The sequence below is a fragment of the Gossypium hirsutum genome, chromosome A06 (assembly GCF_007990345.1).
Source record: "Gossypium hirsutum isolate 1008001.06 chromosome A06, Gossypium_hirsutum_v2.1, whole genome shotgun sequence".
NCBI classification, from domain to species: Eukaryota; Viridiplantae; Streptophyta; class Magnoliopsida; order Malvales; family Malvaceae; genus Gossypium; species Gossypium hirsutum.
The window spans coordinates 85,975,537-85,986,947 of record NC_053429.1 but is presented as its reverse complement, the minus strand read 5'-3'; the positions used below and the strand labels follow the sequence as shown (position 1 = coordinate 85,986,947).

Genomic DNA, 11,411 nt, shown 5'->3' with positions numbered 1-11,411 from the left:
GTAAGACCATGCCAAGGCATGGCGTTGGTGAGTTCATATGGCAAGGATAGCATGTAAGACCATGTCAAGACATGGCAATGGTAAGTTTAAAAAGGAAAAGGTTCCCGAGTAATCCAAAGAGTAAGTCAAAGAAACGACAATGTGAGAACATGAAGAAAGAGTATAGGTATGCATTTAAAGCTTATTTAATATTGAGATTGTAAGTAATTGATATTATCAAGTATTAAGTTAGTGATGAGTTTTCAGTTATGCTTGTGACACTTTATGACATGATTGGCAATATGCCTATATTATGAAAGAGTACTCATGTGTTAAGTGAGATGTTGCAGGTATGTAAGCAAGCTATTAAGTAAGGTGCCTTTTGTATTCTGAGTCTTTGGTAAGGTTACCAATGAGTAAGATAGGAAAGTAAGAACTAAACATTATTTAAGCAAATTATGACAGCATAGTAGTAAGCTAAATTGATTGCTAATGCTTATTATTTTACATGTGAACTTACTAAGCTTTATAAGCTTACTTCTTTCACTTTCCCATGGTTTAGAGTACTTAAAAGCAAGCTCGGGTTGGAGGTCGTCGAAGATCACTTCACACTATCGACTATCAAGTTACCAAATGGGTATCTTCGTTTACAAACGCTCTAGTTTATGGCATGTATAGGGACTTAGCCATTTTGTGTGTATGTCGTTTACAAATTTGGTCACTTCACATTTAAGACCCGACCACCAATACACTTCCCTCAAATCATGATACATCTTAGTACTACTAGGATACATAACATAAAGGTTGTTATGTGCTTCCTGAAGTATGGATTGTCTCAAATTCTGATCATTAGGCACATAATATCTCCCTTCAAAGCACAAAATGCCATAAAAAAATCCCAAAGCCCTAAGTCAAACTATCCTTAACCTGTTTAAATCGAGGTGTTAGAGTTTCATCCAAACTCTGTTTATCCTTGATTTTCTAAACCCACGTAGTCTTTACCTGTAATTCCAACAGTTCTTGCGACTGCACCTTCAACTCCTTAAGCTCTTTCGGTGCCATGTGGTAGGGAGCGATGGACAAAGTTTCGTTCTCGAAAACAACTTAATTTCAAATTCCACTTCCCTCTCCGGAAGTAACCCTGGCAATTCATTGGGAAATTTCCTCACTGTATGAATACCTTCAACTACAGGGTCAACGAAGCTTGTATCTCAGACATAAGCCAAAAACACTTTGCACCCTTTTGGTACCATCTTTTCTGCTACTAAAGTAGAGATTTCATTGGACAGATAATTCCGACGTGCCCCTACCATAGTAACTTCTTTACCAGACTCAGTAACTAAAGTCACCATCTTTAATGCACTATCTAATCGAACTTGATGCTCAACCAACCAGTCCATCCCCAAAATCAAATCTTATTCATTGAAAGAAAGTTCCATCAAATCGGTAAGGAATACCTCTCCTTGAACTTCTAAGGAACATCTTTTATAAACTTTATTCACAAGTGTGAACGATCCTAAGGGACTAACTACAGTTACAATGTTTTCAGTTTCCTCTACCCCAATCCCCAATTTTACAGCCACAATATAAGCAACATATGAATGGGTAGATCCTATGTCAATCAAAGCAAAATAGGGTATCGAGTAAATAGTGAAGGTACCTGCTATGACGTTAGTCGCATCTCTATCCTCTTGGTGCATAGCCGTATAAACCAAGGTAGGTTGTCTTGTCTCAACTCGATTCGTACATTGAGCTAGTGCTCTTTGATCGTGATTACCATTCCCATTTCGATTTTGATTACGACCCCTTTGAGCACCCTGATTACCTCTCTGATTTTGACCCCCAGCTGGGCCTTGATTTTGACCCCGAGCTTGCACCTGATATTGATGATAAGGACAATCCCTAATCTTATGCCCCATTGAACCACATACCAATCAAGCACCATCCTCCTCCAACACTCACCCGGATGGTGCCTCTGAAAATATTGGCAAACATAAATCTGCCCTTCTTTAGGGTCCACTTCTTCCCTATTTTGTGGTGGCCTAGCCTCCTTGGCCTGCTTAATAGATCACTGATAAACCGTAATTTATACATATTTTTATCCCATGCTTAGCGCATTTATGGATGGTTTCTCCTTAGAATTGGTCAATTCGATGCTCCTAATCCTTTAATTTCATGTTTTATACCTAGGAGAGAATAGGAGAGTAAAAAGAGAGAGAAACGGGCCGAAAACGGAGAAAATAAACCCACGTAGGAAATCAACACGGCCTGAACTTCTTCACACGGGCGTGTCACATGGCCATGTCCATTTGGTAGGATTGAAGCACGACTTACAGGGGTAGACTACATGCCCGTGCCTATTCAACAACCTTGACCACGGGCTGGAGTAATCTCACACAGGCGTGTCCCTGTCGAGTCCAAGCATAGTCCTATTCGGAAAAAGGCCAATTTTTAGGGCTCTTAGGCATTCTAAAGCCTATTTAAACACCTGAGGAGGCACTTAGAAGGAGGACACAGAGGAGGAAGCGAGGAATTACTTAAGGAAAGCCGATTGATCCATCTCAGAAGCCGGATTCATCATCAAAACTGAAGATCTCCCTTCAAGTTCTTTCAGGAGTTTTGGGTTTTCTTATGTTTTGTTATCTTTATGTTTTTGAGATGTTTTCCTTCATAAGTATGAACTAAACCCCCTAAATACCTAAGAGGAATGAAACCTAAGATGGATCTTGTTATTATTATCTGAAGTGTTTGATAAATATTTGACTTGTTCTTAATTATGTGTTCTTAATTCTTGTTTTGATATTCTAGGATATTGATTCAAGTTAAGCTCTAATTTAGAGGAAGAATAGACCCTGTCTAAGAGAGTTTCAAAGAACACATATGAGCCGTGTTCAAACAACAACAAAGGATCTATCTATGAAGAATAAAGGCTACAAATCGAGGAGCTAGATGAATGGTGGACACAGAAACTGAGAACACCCGATAAACCGAAATCGAGCCAGGACAAGCTCAATACCTCACCAAATCAACTTAAGGTTGAAGACGAAGTACTACTAGATGCAGCAGATCCTCGCATTGCCACTCCTGAACCTAATGAAGAAATTCCTCTTATGGTACTCAGTATCTTCCCATATGGTACAGTCGAGGTAATTCATCCCAAATTCGACACATTTAAGGTAAACAATACCAGTCTTAAACCTTATGTTGATAAAGTTGATAGTAGAGATGAGGAGTGTAAACTCCTCGCACCACCTTGACCATGCAAAAGAGAGGCAAGTCGAGCTTAGACTATAAATAAGCGTTTCTCGGGAGGCAACCCGAGCACTAACAGTAATGATTTATTTAAGTTTTAACTTTTAACATCTAACATACTAATCGAACCATGGAACGTAGGCTTTATAAAGACCATACGGCCAGGCACACGAACGTGTATTAGGCTGTGTGAAAACAGGGCAAGATTTTTTCCCCAACACGGGATGTGATAAGTTGCCATGACCGTGTGACATGGCCGTGGGAGAAACTGTGAAAACAACACGAGCGTGAGACACGCCCGTGCCTTGAAACCGTTGTTAAAACTGAGAATGTAACACGGGCGTGAGACACGCCCGTGCCATCCACCCGTGGTCGACACTGTCAAAGAGAACACTGGCGTAGACCTATGTACACAGGCATAGGAGAAGCGAACGAAGCAAGACATGGCCATGTGACACGGGCGTGGCCCGAATGTCAGATGTGCCCAAATTCAAAATTCGGGAAACACACGGGCATGTGCCCCAAAATCTATATAAACCCCTCACTATTCATCATCTCCCTCCCCAAAAATCCCTAACCCTAGCCGCTGCAACCTCACACGCCCTACCCCCCACGCCTGTGCGCCGCCTACAACACCAATTCCGACGCCCCAAGCTCCTTCCTTTTGCATTTGTTTACTATTTTCTCTCTATTTTATTTAAATATGTTGCTTATTTCATGATTTCTCTGCTCTATTGAACTATTTTGAAAGAATTTTCTTAGCTAGAATGTTAAAATACTCATGCTTGTTTATAAAAATTTTGTCATTTTAGTTACTACATTATGCTATACTCTTTCATTTTTTTCTTGTTCCATGAAATTTATGCTTACCCACATGCATTCAGTCATATTCCCGTTACATTATTCCTATAATCCTATAACTTGATATATTTAGTAATTTCTTTTACTTCATCCATTACGTAAGTCTCATGAAATATTCCTATTTAGTTTTATGCTTCTGTGCTATTTTTGGGACGTATTAGTTGACTTTTGATCTTTCAACTAGGTACAATGTCATCCTCATGTGGTAAGAAGACCGTTGTTCCCGCCTCGAAGAAGAGGAAAGGAGCAGCGTCATCCTCGGGTCCTACCACAAAGATTAGGCACCCGTTCCTCCAGGTTCCTTTGGGACCCCATGAGGAATTATATCAGATATTACGGGCCCAACCCCTAGGTGTAGACTGCTGCATTGACTAGGCCGCATTCAAACAGATTAAATTGGCTGACGTGGTCTGAGCCCTCCTAACGACTAACCCATGGGGGCTCTTCTTTGAGATCGTCGAGCCGAAGTATCTCGAGTTCACATTCAAACTCTGCTCGACGTGCCATCTTCAAACCATCATGACAAAATTTGACGATCCTGGAATGGTCCAGTTCTGCCTTGGTGGTCTAGTACGCCAGTTGAGCGTACCCGAGTTCGGGATTGCACTAGAGCTATACACGGAGGAATTCATGGATGATAATGAACTCAACACCCTCCACTGCCACATCCACTACTTCCCCTCAAAATGCTGGAGGGACCTCATTCCTGCCTTGGCCACCTATGATCCTAACCGCTCCAAGGCATCGGTTCTCCCTTCATCCTTGAGGTATCTACACACTATCTTGGTTCACACTCTGACAGGGAGACGAGAGAGCACCGGCGTCGTCATTACCCACGACGCCTATTTCTTATGGAGTATGGCGAATGGGCACGTCATCAACCTCACCTACTTTATTGCCCTCGCCATTCACCACCAGATGGAGCAGCACAGGAGAGGGGTCATCTCTATATGGCCCTATGTGACTCGAATGGCTTGGTACTTCAGGCTCCTCAACACAGTAACCCAATCATCCTCCCTCACTCTCATACCAGATGTCCCCACAGGGCATCTCGAGCATGCTAAGTATGAGGATGATCGAGAAATGACGTGGCACCTACCCTCCTCAGTACCGCCTCGTCCAGTCCACCGAGGAGGAGGATCCAGAGGACATTACTGATGATGTTCCTCCACGTCATGAGGACCCATTGTCTCAGCCACCACCCCCCTCTCGTCCAGTTCATTCGGTGGCTTCATACGTTGACATCTCTGAGCGCCTTACTTGATTCGAGCAGCAGTGTTTTTAGCGCTTCGATAGCATTGATGCTACTCTACAGCAAATTTGTCAGCACTTCCATATCTCATCGCCACCCCAACATCGCGAACCATCTAGCGATGAAGATGTTTAAAAACTTTTATTTATTATTTTATGTTGTTACTTTTATTCTATTTTAAGACTACTTTTTATTTTTCTTTGAGCTTATTTTTATTAGGTTTTATAATTTTTATTTTACAATTTTTAATTTTGGCTATTTCATTACGAGTAATTATTCTTCTTTATATATTTCCTAAAAAAGTTCTTGATTCTATCAGAGTTATAAAGAGCTGATAAACGCCAAATTATACAAGTTTATACCCCAAATACTTAGCATATTTATGGATGTTTATTACTAGATTTGTAGATTTTGGTGCTCTTAATCCGGTTATTTAATGTTTTGTACTCAGGAGAGCACCAAGAGTCAAAAGGAACCAAAAACGAGAAAAAAAGGGACAAAATGGACCAAATCGAGAAGAAGACACGGCCTAAGCCTTGCCACACAGGCATCTCACACGCCCGTGGCCTTCGGGGTGTCGACCAAGGTTTTCACGATTCACACCGCCTAGCCATTGAGCCCATACGACCGTGTGCAATATAACAAATTGAACACGGACTGGCAATTACGTCACACGGCCGTGGCACATGGGCGTGTCCCTTTTTCAAAGAGTTGTATTTTACACGGAAAAAGGGTATTTAGGGAGGAAGAAAGCCAATCCAAAGCCTATATAAACACCCTAAGTGTGACCTAATAAGGGGGCCTCTTCCAGAACTTTTCTAGAATATAGAACAACATGCCAGGAATTACTTAAAGGAAGCCAGGTGATCTATCCCAAAAGCCGGAGCTACTCCAAGACTAAAGATCTCCCTCAGAATTCCTTCAGGGGTTTTTAGAGTTTTCTTCATGTTTTGTTATTTTTATACTTTTGAGATGTACGCTTATTTTATTATGATCTAAACCCCTTGGATACCTAAGGGGGATAAAACCTACGATGGATCTTGTTATTATTATCTGAACTGTATGATAAATACTTGATTTGTTCTTAATTATAAGTTCTTAATGCTTGAGTTAATATTCTGGGTATTAATTCATGATTTGATGTGCTTATGTAGAGGAGGAATAGACCCTGCCTAAGAGTAGATTTGTCATAATTAACCAGAGCTGATCGAACACCTAGAAATAGGGTTACTAGATTTTTTCAGATTAGAGTGAAACCTAATATAGGAGTCCATAGAGTGATTTACTGCTTCCCTAGGGGTTTTAATTAAGAAAGAAATTTTGATTAATTCAACTAAGGGTTAGCCGTTATTAGTCTCAAAAGGGATAATAACACAGGTTAGGGAATCTCATGGATCAAGTCAAGTGAATAAATCGTCTGGTTCATAGTCAGATAACAAGTGAAATCTAGGTGGATTCCTCCTTGGGTTTCGTCTTTTTCAATTGCTTTTCTTCAAGTCTTGTTCCAAATTTTCTCTTTGCTTTAATTAAAATAATTAATTAGTCTAGATAATTAGTTTAATAAACAAACCCTTTTATTTTTAGGCTAGATAATAAAATGATAGTTATTACTAGTACTTTTGGTTCCCTTGGGTATGATATCCCGGTCTTGCCATTACTATACTATTGTTTGATAGGTGCGCTTGCCTTTTCTTCGCGATAATAGTTAGTCTAGGTTTGATCTTCATTATAAATATTTATTACTTGTTACAAATCACGAGATCAAGTTTTTGGCGCCGTTGCTGGGGATTCAATTTTAGTTGTTTATTTTTCTTGCAATTCAATTTTAGTTGTTTATTATTATTATTTATTTATTTACTTATTTTTTCTCTTGGTAGCTTTTTATAGTTTATGACTAGAAGAAACCCGTCAGGACCATTACTTTTTGATGAATAAATTGATCGCACAGTTTGTAGAAATCAAAGAGAAATAAGGCATAGCTTACGGTACATGGAGAACGAGCGAGAAGACGATACTCAACCCCCAAACGACGAGATGGCTGAAAACCAAGGAAATTTGCTACATCCTGCAATTGTGGCTAATCAAAATCCTGCTCCATGTACTATGTATGATTATGCTAAACCTTCTTGAACAGGAACTGAATCTAGCATAGTTAGATCTGCTGAAGCTGCAAATACTTTTGAATTAAAACCTAACACTATTCAGATGATACAACAGTTTGTTCAGTATGATGGTTTGCAGGATGAAGATCCTAACGCTCACTTAGTGAACTTTCTAGAATTTTGTGATACATTTAAATCAATGGCGTTTCTGATGATGCCATACGTCTTCGGTTGTTTCCCTTTTCACTGAGAAACAAAGCTAAACTGTGGTTGAACTCGTTACCACGAGGGTCTTCACTACTTGGGAACAAATGACCAAGAAATTTTTACTGAAATATTTTTCGCCGGCTAAAACGGCTAAATTACGTAATGATATCTCTTCTTTTGTGCAGATGGATTTAGAAACACTTTATGATGCATAGGAGAGATACAAGGACTTACTGAGAAGGTGCCCTCACCATGGGTTACCGCTTTGGCTTCAAGTACAAACATTCCATAATGGCCTGAATCCCCCGACTTGATGCAGCTACTAGCGGAACCATCAACAATAAAACACTAGAAGATGCCTATGAATTTATAGAGGAGATGTCATTGAATAACTATCAGTGGCAAGTTATGAGGACAAAGCCAATGAAAACAGCTGGCATTTATAACATCGATTCAGTCACCATGCTCTCTAATCAAGTAGAGCTTTTCAATAAAAAGGTTGACGGTTTACTTGGTTCTACGCAGGTACATCCAGTAATGAGGTGTGACTCAAGTGGCGGAGGTGTGCATACAGAATACCAATCCTTCAATCCTACAACTGAAGAAGAACAAGTCAACTATGTGGGTAACAATAACTTCCGATCTCAAAATAACCCATACAGTAATACTTATAATATAGGTTGGAGGAACCACCCAAATTTCTCCTGGGGTGGTCAAGGGAATCAAAAGCCACAAAATCCACAGGGTTTTCAATAGCCACCTTATCAACAAGAAAAGAAACCAAACCTTGAAGAGATGCTTTCTAAATTCATCTCGGTGTCAGAAACCCATTTCCAAAATACTGAGACAACACTTAAGAATCAACAAGCATCGATCCAAGGACTCGAAACTCAGATAGGCCAGCTATCCAAACTAATCTCTGAATGACCACAAGGTAGCTTACCAAGTAATACTGAACCTAATCTGAGGGAACACCTTAATGCAATTAGTACTCAAAATAAGGAAGGATTCATTGCACCTGAGCCAGAATTACAGCAAGGCAATGCGATGAACAAAGGTCGAGAAGAGGTAAACGATGATGATCCTAAACAAGTAAGTACGAATTATGAACCTAGTCTGCCATATCCTAAAGCGATGACGAAAGACAGAACAGAAGAATAATTCGGTAAGTTTGACAAACTCTTAAAGAAATTACATATTAACATACCCTTTATTGAAGTTCTGTCGCAAATGCCCAACTTAGCAAAATTCTTAAAGGAACTTCTAAGCAATAAAAGAAAATTAGTCGCTACATTGCATGTGGAACTCAATGCAGTCTGCTCAGCTATTCTAAAGAATAAGCTACCTAACAAATTGAAAGATCCAGAACCTCCTTGAACCAAGACAATGGAGACAGTGCACTATTATCAAGTAGCGAACAAAGACACCCATGAGGAACGAAGGCTTCAAATAAAGGAGCTAGATGAATGGCGACCACACAAACCGAAACTGAGAAAACATGATAAACTGAAACTACGCCAAAACAAGCCCGATACCTATCCTAATCAACTTAAGGTTGGCGATAAAGTCTTAATAGATGTCGCAGATCCCCACATTGTCACTACCACACCAAATGAGGAAATCCCTCTTTCGGTACTCAGTATTTTTCCATTCAGTGCGGTGGAGGTGAGTCTTCCCAAGTTTGGCACTTTTAAGGTAAACAACCTAATAGCAGGAATGATGAGTATGAACTCCTCAAACCACCATGATCATTCAACAGAGAGGTAAGTCGAGCTTAGACTATAAATAAGCGCTTCTCGGGAGGTAACCCGAGCACTAACATATTTTGATTTCTTTATTTTTAATTTCTAACACTTTGAATCATTAACTTAATTTTTAAATTGCAAAGTTTTTCAGCACACACGGCCAGGCACATGGGCGTGCCTAAAGCTGTGGCCAAACAGGGGAAGAGACACGGCCGTGAGATATAGTCGTGTTGAAGCAGGACATGATTACCCTTTTCAAAACCCTAGCTGAAATCTACCCTTCCCTATTTCCTAATCCCTATTTCGACCACCATTCCCTAGATTCTCACTTCCCCAACCCCCAAACCACCCTCAAATCCACTCCCCTTGAATTAATTCCCACTTTTCTTTCTCTCTACCCTCCATTTTTCCTCTACATGGCTATATCCCCACGCAACACGCCCCTGTTCACCACCAACATGCCTGTGCACCGCCCTATAGCAGACTTTGGTTCACTTTCTCAACCTTATTTTTCCAATTTGTGTTGCTACATTAGTATTCTACATGCTTTACATAGATATTGTTACTATTACAATATGTTTTAGACAAGTTAGGAATTTGCTTTAGATTTTTCTATATTTGAATTGTTTAAGCTACTAAATAGCATATACTAGTTTTAGGCCTCTTGCTTAACTACTGATGTATCTTGGATTCTATCAATGCTCGTGTCTTTTTAGGAGCATTATGTCGTCATCGAGAGGCAAGAAGGCCGCGGTCCCATCCTCAAAAAGACGTAGGGGACCGGGTTCTTCCTCGGTACGTGTTACAGTTGAAGTTCAGCACCCGTTCCTTGAATTTCTACAAGCTTTGCACGAGGAGCTATTTCAGATACTACGCGCACGACCCCTCACTATAGGTCAATAATTGACTGAACTGCCGTCGAGCAAGTTCAGCTAGCTGATGCCATCCGCGCCCTCTTGTCCACAGGCCCATGGGAACGGTTCTTCGCTATTACTGAGCCCACTTATTTAGAGCTAACTTTAGAATTATGCTCTACTTTTCATTTACAGGCGGTGATGACGAACAATGATGATCTAGACACCATTCACTTCTGATTAGGCGGTCTAGTTCACGTAATGAGTGTCCCAGAGTTTGGAGTCGCTCTGGGACTTTACACTGATGAGTTTATGGAGGAGGAAGACATGAATGCACTTCCACGAAATATCCACATTTCTCCCTCCTTGTACTGGAAAGCTTTGGCACCACTCTTTTCCACCTACGACCCCAGCCGCTCGAAAGCCTCAGCTCTCGCTCCTTCCCTACGCTATCTCCATGCCATATTGGCACACACATTGACCGGGAGGAGAGAGAGCACCGAGGTCTTCAACACCCATGACGCCTACTATTTATGGTGCATGGCGAATGCACACGTGACTGACTTGGCATACTTCAGTGCTTTCGCCATTCGCCATTAGACCGAGCGACATAGGAAGGGAGTGATCTCCATCGGCCCCTACGTGATGCACCTTGCCAGACACTTCGGCCTCCTCAACACCATGGCCCAGTCATCAGCGCTTACACTGATAGGTCAGATGTCCCCACAGGGCATCACGACCATGTTACACATGAGGATGATCGAGTGCCGATGTGGGACCGATCCTTCTCAATACCGTCTCTCTCATGCCATTGACGAGGAGGATCTTCAGGACATTCCTGATGATGTTCCCCCACAGCATGAGGAGCCTTCCACCGCGCCACCTAGGGAACGACTAGTTCATGCGGCTGCTTCATTAGCACACCTTTCTGATCGACTCGCCCACTTCGAGCAGTATTGCACTACACAGTTCGAGATGATTCACGAGCGAGATCATGGATGGGACCGAAAGATGGATGATATGCAGGCCATGATGTAGCAGCTGTGCCAGTACTTTCACATCGCCACCCCAGCGCCACCACTTGAGGGCCCCACTGACGAGGATCATTGAATCCTCCTATCTTTTTATTCTTATTTTTTTATTCTTATTTTTTTATTTT

The 11,411-nt window shown here is 41.2% G+C and overlaps 1 non-coding gene across 1 annotated transcript; it reads right to left on the bottom strand.

Moving 5' to 3' along the window:
* Window positions 1-7,805: 7,805 nt before the first annotated feature.
* On the bottom strand, window positions 7,806-7,912 carry LOC121231541 (small nucleolar RNA R71). Its single transcript, XR_005929599.1, has one exon. It is a non-coding gene; the product is annotated as a small nucleolar RNA R71 (small nucleolar RNA).
* Window positions 7,913-11,411: the final 3,499 nt, after the last annotated feature.